Genomic DNA, 19,406 nt, shown 5'->3' on the forward strand with positions numbered 1-19,406 from the left:
AAGGATGCAGAGAACCATATTTTTGGAGTTTTTTTGCAGAAAATATTATCGGATATGGAGGTGAATGGAATTATGAAAATGAATGCAAGACCTTAACACGAATAAAGTCTAATTCGGCCAAGTCTGTGACTCCAAAGATCCTTGCCTTGCTATGTAGAGTCACATGTAGTGGGACAGGACCTTAAGCACTAAACAGCAGGATACACACTTGGTTCAGTCTACTAGAACAATTGGAAGGTAGCCTTCTCCGTCAGAACTTCACCAAGAGAAGACTATCAAAGGATTGACAAACAGAGCTGGTCAGCGTGTGTTATCGCTCCTCCACATTATGCATGTTGCCTCATTATCATGCTTTGCCTTAATCATTTTGCCTCAGCACTTCAGAACAGACACTGTTTTAATTATTGTACAACTAGCACATTACACTGACTAGGTTGTCAATCTCCTGTCAACAAAGTCTATGGGGATTTCTCGTGTGTTGATTAATATTGCGCCAGTTTTTAAACGGCCATCTTGCGTTGGTAACCTCTGGCTACATCCTCTATCACGGTTCTTCTCTTTAGTGAGAAACAGTGCTCTGTCAAACGGAAAGCAAGATTAGACATTCGGCTCTTAATATGTTCTCAGGCGTCAACAGTCCTGTAATAGTCGGACAATGTAATTGGTTCCATTGCCATGTTAGGGCCCTATAGAGAAACAAGTAGGAAAGAGTGTAGAGGGCTCTCAGAGAATTTATAGAGATTGACGAATACCAACTGCTTGGTCTTCTTCCGAAGAACGTTCAGGCCAGAAATGTTAGATATTTCCCAGAAATCACTGCTATTACAGTGATTTTATGGGAGGGGGCAGCCGCTTCGATAAAATCGTGCCATCAGCTGGGTTTTCTTGAGATCCAAATTCAAGACTAATACAATTTGCACATTTACGGAAAGGAAAGTCCGCCATTTGGTCTTTGACAGAAGAATCTAAAACTCACTCTTTAAAGAGTCAATTTTTTCCTTATATTCTATAGTCAGCAATTGACAGACGTTTCAATATGTTTGGCAATGTCAGTATCGTACTCTTTGATTAAGACTGGTGACATTTGTATGAGGTGTTACACAAACATTACCAATTACATATAATTTGTTCAAGAAATATTTGAATAATTTTGATGGGTTTTTTCGTCAATGACGCGTGGTCATTGTCTAGAATTTTGGATATTTTCGTGTCATTGTAAACTACGAATTATTCTAATGTAATATAGATATTTTTCAATTGCAAAACAATTTGGATAAAGTAATCGAAAATCGCGTGATAATTTTTAGTGATTATCAAGGAAATAGATACATAATTTGAAGTAATTACAGTAAATTTGTTAAGTTAATTTACATGTATTTTCTCTCCATAGGTATTTCAGCAGAAACACACACACATGCACGCACACATATTCACAGACAAAAAGCACACATATGCATAGATACAGAGACAGATACACAAACACACACATATATGTGCGTGTGTGTATATATATGTAAAGGCGATTACATTTGTAGAAACGATATATTGAAACGCTTAAGATCATGAAAATAATTGTTTATCATAACAATCTTAATTGATCTTTCAAATATCTGAAACAACTTGCGGTTTTTTTTTTCTTAAATTCCTTTCTCAATATTCTTTGTTCCGTTCTTTTTCTTCGGTTCAATTCTAAATAACAGTAAAAGATAAAACCTATTAACATGAAAGATAAAATCTGATTGATGATAAATGATTCGTAAGTACTTTCAGCATAGAAAAAAAAACAACAACAAACACACATAAATTAGATATATCTGAAAGAAAAATATAACACAGATAAATGAATATTAAAACAAACTAAAATACAAATATTAATGATAATAATAATAACATTAATAATAGTGATGAAAATAATGATAACAGCAACAACAACAACAATAATGATTATGGTATTTTCTATTTATTTGCGAAAAGTGAAGAATCTATCAAAGAAAACTGATAGCAATTCATTCGCACAATTTAAGCATACGCACACATAGGAGCGGTCGGTGGGGGGTCTCAGAGTTACAATACAAATATATACATATATCTGTGTTTCTGTGTGTGTGTTTGTGTGTATGTGTGCGTGTGTATGTATGTATATATGTATGTATGTATGTATGTATTCAAATGGGAAAACTGGTAAATTATACAAGGACATTTGGGTTTGCAAAATTTTTGATTTGAACTCCTGAAACAGAAACAAAATTTGTTTTATCTCGGGAGCGTCATTATACTAAAATATAACACGCACTGATTCTTGTTTACTTCTTTTGTTACTATTAATCAATAAGTTAACTATTTACGTGTATCAAGCAATCAGCTAGATTTGTAAATTTCTTCCCATCGCCATTCGTGTCTCCATCGATGACGTTCTGTTCTCCTCCAGGCCTGCTTCAGTTCTGTCTGTCTATCACCTTAGAAGAAAGATGAATTGTTAACTAATTGACTAATAATAATAACATATGAGTGAAAAAGAAACAATACGTGTATATTGTTTGCAGAATGACCCTACCGAGATACAACCCCTCCTCCCGATATCAGTTTGTTACACTAAGGAAATATGTACATAAATTTATATATGTTAATCATGCCCGGCACTGAAATTTGTTTCTCATTTATGTAAAGTAGATTGAGAGCTAGCCAGGTTTCAGAACACTCGTAGTGTAAATGAAATCGTCTGAATATGCACATACACATTATTACATTTAAATGTGATGCAAATTATATTGTTTTTCTCTCCACCTTTTATTTCAACCCGCATACTATCTTTTCAAAGATATCATATTTAAACGAGGAAGTGTAATAAATACTTTGAAATATCTGTGTATATAGAGTGAGAACTAAGAAAGGTGAGTGAGATCGTGTACGTAAATGTATGCGGATGTGTTGTGTGTGCGTGTGAGAGAGAGAGAGAGAGAGTGTGTGTGTGTGTGTTTAAAAGTGTTTTGCGCGCGCGCGTGTGTGTGTGTATGTAAGTAACATGATGGTGTGAGCAAGAATACAACTACCAGTTTTATTATAACTACCAGTTTGCCACCTACTCTTTCCGTGAATCTTCACTGCTTTTTCCAGTGGTAACTCAACGCTGAAACATTTTATGGAATGGTGAGAAAGTCGGAAAAACTTTCGTTGAGAAATGGCGGCGTTGTTCTCAGGCGCAAAGAAAAATATTAACGAGAAACAACAAATAGAGCAACGCAAATAAAAACCTTCATAAAGCCATAGCCTACTTTAAAGGAAAGTATCCCTTAATCACGATAAAATTCTAATCTTGGTTCTGTGATAAATCAGAATTATATTAACTTTGGTGTTGCTTTAGGACCATGGATCTCAACCGTCTTTTGCCTTTAATTCTTAATTTACTTGGATGGAACTTCATAGACATTCGATGCTAAAAACCAACCTTATTTTTATTACTAAATATTATTAGGAATTGTTTTAAAAAAATGAAATATTGTACATAAAGTTTTACTAGAAAAACTATGGGACCTTGGGGTCTCATATGAGCCGCAGAACAGAAAACCTGGACTACACCAAAGTATTCGCTCACGTCATCTTGGACGGTGCATATGATGGCCATTGAATCTAAGCATGATTTTCACCAAAAGTCTCGGGTACAAGTACACCAAAACATCGGTGCTCAACTGGTTTGCAATTTCTTTTTCATTTTTTTTTTTAAAGTAAATTTCTCCTCCATTGCCTGTTCAATAAACTACGAATCCCATGTCGTCTCAGAAGAGAGAAATGATCCCCTCCTATTGCCTCTTGCATTTCAGTTGATATCGTTCCCATTCTTGTATAATATTTATATTTAAAGAAATGTTGAATTGCAGCATTGTTGTTTTTCCTGCTATTGACTTTTGTGTTTGCTTTTTTAAAGTTTATATTTTTCATTTTCTAAAATTTATTATATTGTTATCAATAATTGCTGTACTTGTAGACGTCATCATTGCTACACAGACTTCACAGATTTTAACTGATACCAATAAACGCAGCCGTAACAAATTATGCTAAACTACGAGTAAATTAATGATAACAAAAATTATGAAATACGAAAATATGCAACGATAAATACTTATAATGTGTAAATAAAAATCTTTAATTATAAAGTAAGAAAATTGGATCATTCACCAATCAGATTTTGGAAAAACTCCTCCGTACACCTAAAGCAAATAAATGTAAAACCTCAGCTGTAACAACAACAACAACAACAACATTATATGGCCTCCTACTCTCTATGGAGACACAAAATGTTGACATAATCATATAAAAACTAGGGCTGAGCTAAACGTTATACAATATAGTAATCCATTGTAATAAATGTCTAACAAACAATTATTTTACACTACGTACACATTCACACACATACGTATGTATGTGTGTTTTATTATATATCCATAAATATTTAATATATATCTCTGTCTATCTGTCCGTCTATCTGTCTCTCTCTCTTTCTCTCTCTCTCTACACACACATATATATTTGTATGTGTAGTGTGTTAGTTCACAAACAAACCACTGCTTTCATATCTAGCGTGAACTAGACATTTCTTAGTTTTTCTAAACTATAACCGTTCTCTGCTAAGAATGTCTTTTTTAAACACAACAACGCCGGTGATAGTTGAAGAAATATTCCTCTTAAAAAGTTATGGACGAGCGAGTAGTCTTCCTTGGCTTGATAGCTAGGCTTTCCAATCTTGAAAGAAAAGTTTCCGAAACAACGTTAACACTTAGGCTGTTCCTTCCAGTTGCATATCATCTCTCACTATTATCTTTCACTCCTGATATACGAACATGGGAAGTTCTGTTGTTTTTATTGTTGTTGTTGTTGATGTTGTTCTTTGTCTTCTTCTTCTCTTCTTTCTTCTTCTTCTTCTTTTCTTCTTCTTCTTCTTCTTCTTCTTCTTCTTCTTCTTCTTCTTCTTCTTCTTCTTCTTCTTCTTCTTCCTTCTCTCTTCTTCTTCTTCTTCTTCTTCTTCTTCTTCTTCTTCTTCTTATTATTATTCTTATTATTTTTTATTATTATTATTATTATTATTATTATATTATTATTATTATTATTATTATTATTATTATTATTATTATTATTATTGAGTGAGAGAGCAGTTCATGCCATCAAAGTGACACTGGGGTAAAATATACGAAGCCCAATATACCCATCATGACTACCCGTCTGATAAGGGTACACCAGGCACATGCATCACAACCATATGTGCGCGACATGGTGATCTCATATCAAGATAAACAGCACATGACCTTGCAGGTGGGGCCCAGTTATAATTTTCTTCAGGTTGAGTAGCCCATCCTGCTCAAAAGGTGCCTGAATAAGGGTTGTTTAAGGATGTTGAAAGAACCACCCATGTTTCCAGAGGTGAATTATTCAAACCCCAAAGAATCCCTCTCGACAGATGGCTATGAAGCTCCCCCACTACTTCTGCTCGTGATCAGAGATGCACATATCGTCAGCCACTAAAGGACATGCTCAACTGGTTACGGTCAAACAACTGACAAGCAAATCTGTGGTATTGAGCAGAATATTTGCTGTAGCCCATCTTTTATACCAAGACAAAACAATGTACATGATGACACTTCCAATCAGTTAAGATCAGAAGCCATGAGAGCCACTGCCTGGTACTGCATCAAGGCATTTATTATTATTATTATTATTATTATTATTATTATTATTATTATTATTATTATTATTATTATATTATTATTATTATTATTATTATTTGCTTTTAATTTGCATATTTCATAGCATTACTTCGCGGGGCACGGCCGGCGACCTGGGGCATGGCCGGCGACCTGGGGCAAGAGAAGATCAAGGGCTGTTCAGATGTAATGGAATGTTTGTGGGTGGAAAGCGTGGAGGACTGAATGATTATAGAGCCATACGACACACAATCAGGCTTTTTGTAAGAATGTGGCGTTAGTACTGCCCAGCTCCCTGATAGTAGACTTTTATATAAGAAGTTATCAAGATGTCAGTGAGATGACAGTATAGTTACATGCCTGACAAAATTACCTAGCGACTTTGCTTTTCGCAGAACGACTTCACCTTTCATAATAACGGAGTTGATACAATAATTACCAGTGGAGCACCAGAGCCGAGGAAATCCACATACTCCCTCTCAAAATTTCAGGACTTGTAGTATAGGTCTTGGATTGACAGACAGAAACTCGGATGCGTTTTAGACAATCATTTGCTGGGCTTGTTCCATCCCTCTAAATTCAGAGTTGAAATCCCACCGGATTGCATGATAGCAGAAAATAATGCCCAGGTATTTGTCTCTATTTAAGTGACTTGTTAGCCTGTCTCAAACATCGGACCTTCTGCCTCCTATGTTTGTGACAAATATTAACACTTTACAAATTTTATGTCTCCGTAGACAGTAAGAAGCCATATTTACTATAATGTTTTTTGTTATTTTTGATACAGCTGAGGTTTTACATTTATTTGCTTTATGTGTACGGAGTTTTTCCAAAAACTGATTTGTGAATGCACATTATTTACATTATTTACATTATTTACATTCGACGAATATTTGTCCTCATCTTGTTTGTTGTTAACACAAAGTTTCGGTTGATATGAGCAACATATGGGAACCAGTATTAAGGAAGGATAGAAAAATATTAGATCTATAAGCCCTAAAATTCACTCCATAATTGCCAACAGGCATTTGGAGGAATGGTTAAGAGCGCGGGCTGCTAACCCCAAGATACCAAGTTCGATTGCAAGCAATGGCTTGCACAATAATAATGATAACATCGAAAAATACTTAGGAATGTGAACCCAGGTTCGAAATTTTCCTAAGACATCTGTAGAAGGCTGAAGGGTATATCAGCCGAAACGTTATGTTAACAACAAACAAGATGAGGACAAATATCCGTCGAATAATGTACATACGTCCTAATCTCTTAAATAGAGAACTGATTTGTGAATGATCCAATTTTCTTACATTATTATTAATGTGGCGGAGGCCAGCTGAAACTAAGTATCATAAATAAAATACATACACTGTTTGATAGTCAGTCAGTGTAGTGCTTTTCTTGCCGCCACATCTCTTATGGAGTTTCTGTGTTATAAATACAATAAAAAGCAAAGGGAGACAAAAATTCGTACCAGGAGCTGGGCGGCCACTCGTGAAATCCGTGAAGGATTTATTCCCTTTTTTCTACATCATGGATGACGAATACTCATCCGAGCATGTGACTGGCTGAGTGCATGCACCATTGTAAAAGCCAAAGAAAGGCTAAAGGGCATCTGGCGTTGTCGTTGGCCTGTGATTTGGACCAATAATTTGTCTCTCTTTCAAATCTATTATGTTTTTAAGTTCATAAGAGATCTTATCTATGGACAATTACTGAGGTTACTGGCTCGGCACCGTTGTATGTACGTTAAGTATGATACATAGATGACTATGTATCATAGACAGACAACTTTTCACAAAATCAGTGAATCTTTTATTTCTGTTTTTCTAATATTAGAATACGTACCATTGAAAAAGGTCAAGAAAAGCCAAAAAGCATTTGTTGCTCTCATTGCAACCGCCAGCCCAATTGTTCGTCACTCTCCTCTCTCTCTCTCTCTCTCTCTCTCTCTCTTTCTCTCTCTCTCTCTCTCTCTTTCTCTCTCTCTCTCTCTCTCCTGTCCCTCTTATCTCTCTCTCTCTCTCTCTCCTCAATCTCTCTCTCTGCTGATAGCTATTGTACTTTTAACGAAGACAATTCACAAGTGATATTGTAGCAAATTGCTTATCAGCATTCTGTGTACATATGTACATTATGTATGATGCGTCTGTGTGTATATATATATATATATATATATGTGTGTGTGTGTGTTTGTGTGTGTATACGAGCAAAAGCACCCCCCCCCCGTCCAATGGACGGTGCTGAGTTGTTAAACATTTAAACCAAATTTTCTCACAACAACTTGTCCGACCGTCCCATTGGATTACCCTTTGAGAAACACTGATTTAACTTTTTTAAATTTGAGACACCAGCAAAAGAAGAAATAAAGATAGACTTTTTTCTATTCCAAAGAAAAACGATTTTATTCACACAAATATGCAACCGAAGAGTTTAAAGTACCAGTAATGATAAGGCTGTTGACTGGGAGAACACAAACATGGTTTAAATAGTAAGCTTGGCAGGAAAGAAACGTGCCTTTAAGCAGTATAAAAACAACAAAAAATGGAAGGTGCAGTTAAGTACAGGTTGACGGAAGAAAGGCAGGACAAAAACGGGTTTATCGACCGCATTCTCACCTGGAATCGATTTTTGCAATTTTTTCAAGACTTATACACGCCCTTATACCGTCGGTATCTACATATCAAATTTGAGCGCAATCGGATGGAGAATGCCCGAGATCCGAGAAGACACACAGACAGACATACATAACGGAGTTTATATCATATATATATATGATTGATTGATTGATTGATTGATTGATTCTAGTTTCAGCTTATGAGCTGTGGCCATGCTGGGGCACCGCCATTTGGTGTTGCTACTTGGTTTCACTTCATGGAGGCTTTCTAGCAACTGCTATTTGGTGCATGAGAGAGTTCGATGCAGCTGCCCTCATCTGCCCCTCCTGCCGTGAAGTTGGTTCATCTGGGACACCTGACAGGAAGAGATCCAGCTTCATTTTAAAGACATCTGTATCCACCCCATGCAGGTCTCTCAGGTTCTTCGGGAGGATATTGAAGAGCTGTGGGCCTCGGAAGCCCAGGCTATCACAGAATCTTGTCCTACATCTTGATGGCAGGTTTGGAGTCCTAGGCACCACGCAGTGGCGCCCAGTTCTGGCATTTGCGTAACTCTCGATGCCAAAGTTCAGGACACTTCCCTCCAGGATCTTCCAGATGTATATTATGGCATATCTTTCCCGCCTACGCTCCAGGGAATATAATTTTAATCTCTTGAGTCTTTCCCAGTAGCTTACATTCTGCATAGAGGCTATCTTCTTTGTGTAGCTTCGTTGGATCGCCTCAAGTTCTGTGATCAACTTGACACTGGATGGTGACCATAGCTGAGAGCAATAGTCAAAGTGGCTTAGGACAAGTGTCTTCCAGAGGACCATCATGGTTTCTTGTTCTCTTGTTCTAAAGGTTCTAAGAATCCATCCAGCCAGCCGTCTACATTTCATTGTCAGTTTAGCAACATGTACATGAAAGGTCGCGTCATCACTCATGTGAATACCCAGGTCACGCACTGATTGTGCCTCTGGGATTGCAATCCCTCCGGTCCAGTGTATTCATTGGGTATTGCATTCAGTTTTGCATGCTGATAGTATAAAGCTTGAAACTTTCCAGCATTGAACTGCATGCTATTCTTTTCAGCCCACTTGTATATTTCGTCCAGCTCACATTGCAGGTGTTTAGTGTCCTCAGGGTTCTGTATTGCCTGTGAAACTTTTGTATCATCTGCATAACTTGTGATCGTGGCTCTCTGCGTGGCTGAGGGCATGTCTGAGAGGGCCATTATGAACAGTAGTGGTCCCAGAACAGTGCCCTGCGGAACACCGCTCACTATTTGTGTGTTAATGGAGGTGGCCCCATTGGCTACTACCACCTGACTTCTATCCTTCAGAAAGTCATGAAGCCATTCTCCCAGTTTTCCAACTATGTTGAGATCACGCAGTTTGTGACATATCATTCCATGATCGACTTTATCAAAGGCCTTTGCAAAGTCGAGATATATCACTTCCACATTTGAGTGGTTGAGCAGCCGTTTCAGCACCCAGTCATAGTGTTGTAGGAGCTGAGTTAAACAGCTTCTCCCTGGTCGGAAACCATGTTGGGTGTCGGGCAGCAAGTCATTCTCTTCAAGGAAGGTGATCAGCTTCCTTCTGACTATTCGTTCCATGACCTTGCTGATGTGTGAGGTCAGAGAGATAGGTCTATAGTTCTTGGCTTCCGCTCTGCTACCTCCTTTATGAATGGGGCATATTTTACCTTCCTTCAGTTTTCCTGGAAGTTTGCCAGCTGCAAGGAAGCTCTGAAAGAGGAACTGCAGTGGTCTTGCTAGGACTCTCTTACATGCTTTTAGGAGGATTGCCGGGAATCCATCGGGGCCAGTAGCTGAGTCTGTTTTCATTTCATCTATAGCCTTGGTTACATCTCTCTTCCTTTATATCGATGTAATCTATCGTCGCCGCCTCTGATTTTATATCTGCAGTGGTAAAAAAGTCAGTTGGATTGGTGATTTGGAGATGCCCAAGGGGTGGAGTGAAAACACTCTTGAATTGCTCATTCAGTATTTCACTTACCCTCATTGGTTTTCCTGTAAGTGTGCCATCCTTTTCGAGGAGTGGCCCTATTCTACAGTGCACTGTAGCTGTTTTTTTGCATACCTGTAGAAAGCTCTGGGTTAGATTTTATGTTTTCTATAGCCCAGGCTTCTTTGTCTGCTCTTTCTTTTTCATGGGAGAGTTGCAGACATTTTTCGATTTCCAACAGTTTTATTTTTAGGCGGGACTTTTCACTGCTTTCAATCTGTTTGTTTAGGCGATTTGAAAATTTCGTACGCCGTCTCATTAAAATTTTCCTCTCTCTGGGGATTTTGTTCTTGTGTACAGTGGCCTTTCTCTCTGGGACACATTTGTAGCATATGGCTTGCATTACAGACATGAATTGTTGAAGTTTCACGTCGATGTCTGGCGAGGAGAGACATTTAGGCCAGTTTTGTTTGAGGATCTCTTTCTCAATTTGTTTCCAGTTTGCCTTATGGTAGTTCAAGCTGGAAAGATTTTGAGGGTTTCTTGTAGGCTGCATGTCCGTGCTCTCTTTTGGCCCGTACATGGTCAGCTCTATCATGTTGTGATCCGAGAGTAGTGTCGGTGTCACTTTCACATTATGGATGAGATCCATGTCATTTGTGAAGCAGAGATCCAGTGTTTTCCTGCCCTGGTTGGTTGGAGTATTACCTGCTCCATGTACAGGGTTTGATGAGGTTCAGGAGGGACCTCGCCTGTCCTCGTTCACATCTTGTCATTCCTGGGAGAGAAAGGCCCTCGGGCCATCTGACATTGGGCAGATTGAAGTCTCCCATAAGAAGCACACCTATGTGTTGTTCTAATGTGGTTAGAATTTCTTCTATTTTTATAAGGCAGTCTTCAAACTTGCCCACATGGCTTGGGGCATCTGGAGGCGATATGTAGCACACACAACTACATCAAGTTGCCTAATATGTACAATTAGTGTGTCACACACCGAGTTTGAGTATGACAAGAGGACCTGGGGTGTGAGGTCCTCACGGATGTACATAGCAACACCTCCATGACTCCTTTCTTTCCTGTCGGTCCGTAGTACAGCATACTGTGGTATGTGTAACTCCGCATCTGCTATGTCCGGTTTCAGGTGCGTTTCTGTAAGTGCTATGCATAAGGCTTGATTGCATGCAACAAAGTCTCTCAGGAACGGGATCTTTGTCCTGTTACTGAGTGTTTGCAGTCCTCTGATGTTCAGTAGGAGTATCGAGGTGAGGTGTACGTCTGTTTGCTGTGGTGGTCTGGTATATAGTGGGTAGTCCCGCCTGCGGGCTTGGGTTTGATGAAGCCAGGTCAGCTGCTGTACAATCTTTTGTGCCATGCACAAAAAAGATTGTTGCTCAGCAGCTGCTCTTTCGACATCATGTTGGCTGTTTGTGGCGCGCACATCTGCGTACCTCCGCTTTGGGGCAGGTGGTGCGTGGTCCATCCCTTTTCTTTGTGTTGATGGTTTGTCCATCTGCCTCGTGTCTCTGTGGCAGGGTCCCCGATGTGCAAAGCGGCAGCCTGCACCTTCCTTTCCATGCCAGCAGGAACCTCTCAGGTAGAACATACACACCCGTGTGCGCTGTTTGGTTCCATCCTTTGCGGTTCCACTTCTATTTCTGGTTGTTTCACTCTTTGGTCCTGCTTGAGCTTTTTCTTTTCCTTTAGCTCTTCCAGTCCTTCTTTTAGTTCTTCTTCCTCCCTCTACCTCTTCACCGGGTTCTCCGTCTCCATGGCCCTTGCTGCCGGTTGGAGAACTTGCACCTGGGTTCACTTCCCGGCAGGTTTCTCATTCAAAACCTCCTCTCGGGCGTCCACCAGGTGGGGGTGACTTCTTTCATCGTCTCCATTCTTGCCATCTTTGCTCCGCTCGTTCTCAAAGATGGCATCAAGTGCGCCAATGTGCGACCGTACAAGCGCATATGAGCGCACGAATTCCTGTCTCTTTCGCTCCATCTGAGCCGCTGTCCTCTTGTAGCCTCTGCTCTTCAGCGCAGCCGCAATCACCTCCCTAGGGCTATCTCCGCCGGCGCACTCCCATGCTCGTACAAATAAATCCAGCTCGTCACGTCTCCATGCTCTGGACATGCTGGATAATCCGTCTATCCGTTTATCTATCTAATTATGTTCGAGAGAAGACAGGAAGATATTAAGGCTAATTAGAAGATAGAGTACTTGAAAAAGAAATATTAACATATTAAAGTTTGTGTAAAAACGTTATTTGGGTAAAAACGTTATTTAATCTTAAGGCTAATTAGGGTAGAGTATCTGAAAATGTATTAGCAATATTAATATTATATTAGAGTGTGGATAAAAACGTTGTTTAATCTTAAGGCTAATTAGGAGATAGAGTATCTGAAAATATATTAGCAATATTAATATTATATTAGAGTGTGGGTAATAAACGTTATTTAATTTAATCTTAAGGCTAATTAGAAGACAGAGTATCTGAAAAATTATATATACAATATTAAGCAATATTAACCGTTATTTAATTTAATCTTAAGGCTAATTAGACATTATTAATATTAAACGTTATTTAATTTAATCTTAAGGCTAATTAGAAGATAGAGTATCTGAAAATATATTAGCAATATTAATATTATATTAGAGTGTGGATAAAAACGTTATTTAATCTTAAGGCTAATCAGGAGATAGAGTATCTGAAAATATATTAGCAATGTTAATATTATATTAGAGTGTGGGTAATATTAAACGTTATTTAATTTAATCTTAAGGCTAATTAGAAGATAGAGTATCTGAAGAATTATTAACAATATTAAACAATATTAAACGTTATTTAATTTAATCTTAAGGCTAATTACAATAATTATTAACAATATTAAACAATATTAAACGTTATTTAATTAAATCCTAAGGCTAATTAGACGTTTTTAATATTAAACGTTATTTAATTTAATCTTAAGGCTAATTAGAAGATAGAGTATCTGAAAAATTATTAACAATATTAAGACAATATTAAACGTTATTTAATTTATCTTAAGGCTAATTAACAATAATTATTAACAATATTAAACAATATTAAACGTTATTTATTTAATCCTAAGGCTAATTTGACGGTATCAATATTAAACGTTATTTAATTTAATCTTAAGGCTAATTAGAAGATAGAGTATCTGGAAAATTATTATATCGAGAACAGTTATTGATAATGTAAACAAAACAAAATGACGATCGCAACTTTAACTAAGATGTGGGCCTAAGTGAAAGATAAAATAGAATAATAAATAAAATATTAAATAAAATATGAAATAGATGAAATTGATACTTAATCCAACAATGTGGTCTGGATTATTTTTTGGGTTTACGGGATTTTTTTTCAGGAGAGATGCTTCTTTTTTCTTTCTTGCAGGAGATAACTTGATTCAGTTATTTTTGCACCATGTGCGTTTCGGCGAAAATGAAAATGACTGTGTATATGTATATATTTATATATATATTTTTAAAAATATTTTTAACCAAAGTGTTGTAGTGATCTCTGTGACTTAGAGTTTTACGTTTTGCAACTACAGTGGGTTATTTCGCCGTTCTATGCAAACTTTTTCACAGAGCAAAGGCAATCACGTCTTTCTCTGCTGACAACGGAACCGGATATATATATATATATATATATATAATATATATATATATATATATATATACATATAGTTTAAATTTACAGAAAATAAAAGACGAAGTTTGGTGCAGGAACAACAAACAAGTTTAACGCTCGGGAAGAATGGAAAGGTTGTTTACGTCTGGAGCTTAGGCTTTTCGACAGAAACGATTCAGTGGGAAAAAAATGCAGTGATAGAGAAAATGTCTAAGAATTACCCATATTGAAATATGGTGAAATAGCAAGAACGAAGAGGCTGAATGGGAGGTAAACATGGTGACTCGATCAAACGAGTTTCTCCTCGCATGCGCATGTGTATGTGTGAATGTTGTGTGTGAATGGAGTGCGTGAATGTGTATGAATGAATGGGGGTAAGAGTGTGAGGATGTAGGTATGGCGGGCTGAAAAATATGTGGACCTGTGTGTGTGTATGTGTATGTGTGTGTAAGTGAGCCTGTGGGTAAATTATGTGGAATGATATGCGTTACCTGTACTGGTGTGTATGTATTTGTGCGTAAGGGCGTGTGTATGTATATGTGCGGTTATCATGTGTGTCTGCCAACGCATTGGCCTGAGTGTGTGTGTGTATATGTACAAGTAAACTAGTGTATGATTTGTGTGGAATGGTACGTATGTGTGTCTGTGTGTATGTACGCGCGTACATGCGTGTGCAAACCCTTGTGTTTAGCAGTTGATGTGCTCATGTTCGGGTGGTGTCTACACGTGTGTATGTGTGTATGTGTGTGTGTCTGTGACGATATATTGTGCATGCCTATAGTGTATGCTTGTGGGCGAAAGTTATCGGTGTCTATGTGTTTTGCGTGTGTTTATGCGTGTTGCATGTGTATGTATATTTGTGTGTGTGCAGGCATTATGTGGTTGTGTGAATGTGGTGTGCATCACGGCATGTGGTGTGTGTGTATTAAGTTGAACAGTATATAGGGCTGCACGTATAGTGGTGACGGCATTGAAGAGTGTGGTGGGGTGTAGTGTGGGTGATGAGGAGTGTTGAGTACTAGTGTTATGGAGCGGGAAGGTGTTTGTGTGTGGTGTGTGTAATGGTGTGTAAAGCGAGTAATAACTTGAATAGTGCGTATGGGTTCTGGTGGAGTAGAGACGCAGTTGAATGTGGGAGGTGTGTAGGAATCTGTGTGGGGTGGTGTAAGATGAAGAAAGTCGCGAGTTGAGCCCAAACGGCGCAACGGAACAAAGGGAGAAGATTAAAACTTGTTCACGGCGAAGGCGAGAATCGAGGTGGCCCCTGTGCAGGCTATTTAAAGAAATATTGCCTCACTTGCGTATGCTGCATTTTAAAATTTAACAACAAAATCAATAATTTTTTATTTATCAAAACCTACAAATAATGAAATACAGAGGTGATTTCGACAGGAAGGGGAAGCAGGATGTATATCTATGTAATAATATCCGTAAGGCAATTAAACTTCACAGATATAGCATTCGTTTCTGTCAATCGCTTTTTCCAATAAAAACAGTTGTAGTGCTAGCAGTAGTAGTAGTGCAAAAGTAGAAGTGATGGTAACATTATTCCTGGCGATGGTAGTAGTATTAATAGTCATGGTAGTGGTTGTGGTAGAAGTAGTAATGGCGGATGTTCCGGAGTAGTCGTCATATTGGTGTTACACAATATTAGTGATGGATGTGGTAGAAGCAGTGATAGTGGTGCTGGTGATAGAAAAAGTAGTTTTGCGGGTGTTGAAAGTACATGTAGTAGTAGTGTCGAGGCAGTAGTATGAGAAGTGAAGGTGGTAGTCTTAATGGTGGTGGTAGTGAAGATGGTAGTAGGAGTTGCATGGGCAGAAGCAGTAGTAGTAGTGGTAGTAATAGTAACCAGTAGTCGGTAGTCAGCGTTTCCAAAGACAGTGGTGGTGGTGGTGGTGATGGTGGTGGGGGTGGGGGTGATGATGTACCCACCTTCAAGGCAGACTTGTTGGTTCTGATTCACTTTGCATTTTTTCGTCCTTTCGCTCGCATCAAATTTCCAATTCTGATATTGGAAAATATAATTCTTAAGTGTTTGCTATGTTTACATTAAATGATCTGATTTCACGGCCCCAAGACATTCTGCGGTGTTGCTGGAGGCGATTTTCCATTAAGTCTTTTGTTTCGATTTTTCCTCATTGTTGCTTGTTTATTTTGTTAGGGATGTTGTTTTTTGTACAATCAAAATGATTTCTTCACAACCCAACACCCCATACCCACACACATATATCTTTATGTATTATATATATACATACACATACAAACATACATACATTTATATTTGTTTATTCACAGATATATACGCACATATATACATTCGTGTTCATATGTATGTACATACATATTTATATATATGTGCGCACACACACATACACACATGTATGTCTTTAAACATATATATAATCGTTGATTACAAAAACGATAGCACGACAAAATAAATGTGAATGAGTATGTATGTGTGTCTGTGTGCGTGTGTAGTATGTATTTATATATATATGTACATGTACATATATATAATTATATATATATATGTGTGTGTGTGCGTATGAGTGTGTAAACACTCATGTGTTTGTGCCATGTTACTGTTTTTTTTGTCATGTTGAGATTTTATGCAAATTTATGATATAAATGAATTTAAGGGATGATACTGACTGCACGGCTTCTACCTCTGTAGATGATGATAGTGATGATGATGATGACGATGATGATGATGATGATGATGATGATGATGACGACGGCGTTGATGCCGCCAGTGATGGTGGTTTTCGTTGAAGCGACGGTGTCGGGTGTTTGTTGTGGCTCTGGCAGATGCGGTGATAACATTGAAACTCATTTGAAGTTTTTGTACGTTTGTCAGTGGGTTTCTATCATTTTTCTTTGTGTAGCCGATCACGCTGTTACTACATAAGAGGTACAATGTTTCTCCAATGATCATGGAATCCTATAAATATACAGGAATAGAATTGCAGGGGATGTCTACAAATAACTGGAAAGTAAGCAGCTGTTTAAAAGAGGAATACAGTGTAAAATAGAACCTTAATTACTTATATATTCTGGGGGAATGCAGCATCTACGTAGGGGACAAAAATTATTTATACCAAATGAGTTTTCATCCAGGGAAGCAGTAAAAAATTGGAAAGAGCTCAAGGGTAGTGGTTCTCGAGAAAGATTTGCGGAAGTATTTATATATTCGCGTATGTATGTATGTAGGCAAGTCGGTACGTATCTATGTGTGGATAGATGGGTGATGGATGAATGCATATGTGAAATGGTGATGCGTCACCCACAAATATAAACAGATGCAACTACCCACACACACATTACGCAGACGCACAAACGTACACATACACACACACAAATACGATGGACTTCTTTCAGATTCAATGCACCAATTGAAATCACAACCTTTAGGTCGGCCCGACGATAGAGTTGAAGACAACTGACCTAGGTGCCACACAGAGGCAACCTCCTTGGGAAAAAAACTTCTTACCACACATACACAAGCTTCTGTAAAAACATACGCATCTGTCTGTGCATTAGTGAGTTTCTATTGATCTATGTTTGTGGGTGTGTATATGCGTGAGCGTTTTTACATTTCATCTCCTACGGCTTTTGATGGTCTCTTTACCTCTCCGTAACCTAGCGGCTCAACGAAAAGACACAGACACAATTAATATCAGGCTCAAAAAGAACAGAATTGGATCAACTTATTTAAAAAAAAAATTTCCAACCTTATACTTCAAAGTGGCGTTCCATGATGGCGGACATGCACTGATTGAAACAAGTAAGACTAAATGAATAAATGAAGGGACATAAACACCACATGCAACGCACACGCGTAGAGACACACACATAAAGACACACGCATAGAGACACGCGAATACATATACATACACATTCACTCTTACACACGCACGTACACACACAAACACAAAACACACACACACTCAGACACATAAAGGTATCGGGCATCATATTTTACCGTGAGACTTTAAGTAAATGTAATATTTTACACTCGTAAATACATCTTCCGTGTCCTCGTTTTTGAAATTTTAAAGTAACGTTAATTATCTTTTTTTTCCCCAATATATTTTTTTTCTGATTCTGTATTTATAGCGATCAGTTATAGCAGCTCCGCAAAACGTCTCCTGTTAATGAGAATTCCAAACTTTCGATTAATGCATTTGGAAATAACGATTATCTGTTGAATTGGAATGAAAGTGACTGAAATATCCCCTTCATTCCACCCGCCTTTCAATGAAAATTAGAATGACCAATATGTTTAAATTTAAAATATTTAGAATAAAAATATCTAAAAACGGGAAAACGGATATTCGGAGATTTGACCGAAAATGTGCAAGGAATATAAATAGTCATAAAAAGAAACCGATATTCAAATGTGCTTTCGGCTAAGTAGACCATTAAATATTTATAACGAAAGCTTATCAAAAGGGAAAATACTTTGGCAATAAATGATGTCGTTATAAAAGGGCAACAGTCTAAAATAATAAATCGCATAATTGACTTTTTTCTAATTGGTGAGTATGGCGGAAGGTGCAACGCCCACGACACCTCCTGGCCCTTCAAGAGGGGTGAAACTGATGCCAATAATGTACTGGTGAAAGTAGTGAGTCGATGCTTGGAGTTGACAATATCAGTATCGTGAAGTAGACTGCGGGTGAGATTCGTATAATGAGCCGAAGACCAAGTCAATTATCTCTATACACAGAGTACTGTCCCCAAAATCAAATTTAAGTTAGCGGCACACGAAATGCATATCAAGAGGAAGAAGTATGAGAAATATGACAACATTTGTTGGGAATGAGAGTTGGGGCTTGGTAAATAATATCAAAACTATTACTGTGCGCCCTAAGCAATTACGAATTTCATCCGTGTTCTCTTCATAAAAACAGCAACGTTGTGAAACTGGTTAAGTCTATAAAAATAAAGTATTTAAAAGACTCAGAAGTATATTTTCAACTGTTTTTGCATATTTCTACTCGTGTGTAGTAAACTAATTTTCTTTCCCTAAACATACATACATATATACATAGATACATTATACATGCACCACACATACACATACACAAACATACACACACGCACACAGACACACACATATATACTCCTCGTCTCGAACGCTACTACGTCGTTTTACTCCCCGTCTCGAACGCTCCCCCGTCGTTTTATTCCCTGTCTCGAACGCTCCCCCCTCATTATACCCCCAGTCTCGAAGAGCTCCCCATTCGATTTACTCCCCGTCTCAAACGCTGCCCCGTCGTTTTATTCCCCGTCTCGAACGCTCACCCATCTCTTTACTCCCTGTCTCGAACGCTCCCCCGTCGTTTTACTCCCCGTTTCCAATGCACATCCCATTTCTTTACACCATTTCTCGAACGCACCCCCTCATTTTACCCCCCGTCTCGAACGCTCCCCATTCATTTTACTCCCCGTCTCCAACGCTACCCCGTCGTTTTACTCCCATTCTCCAACA

Source organism: Octopus sinensis, linkage group LG6 (assembly GCF_006345805.1).
Source record: "Octopus sinensis linkage group LG6, ASM634580v1, whole genome shotgun sequence".
In the NCBI taxonomy this organism is placed as follows: domain Eukaryota; kingdom Metazoa; phylum Mollusca; class Cephalopoda; order Octopoda; family Octopodidae; genus Octopus; species Octopus sinensis.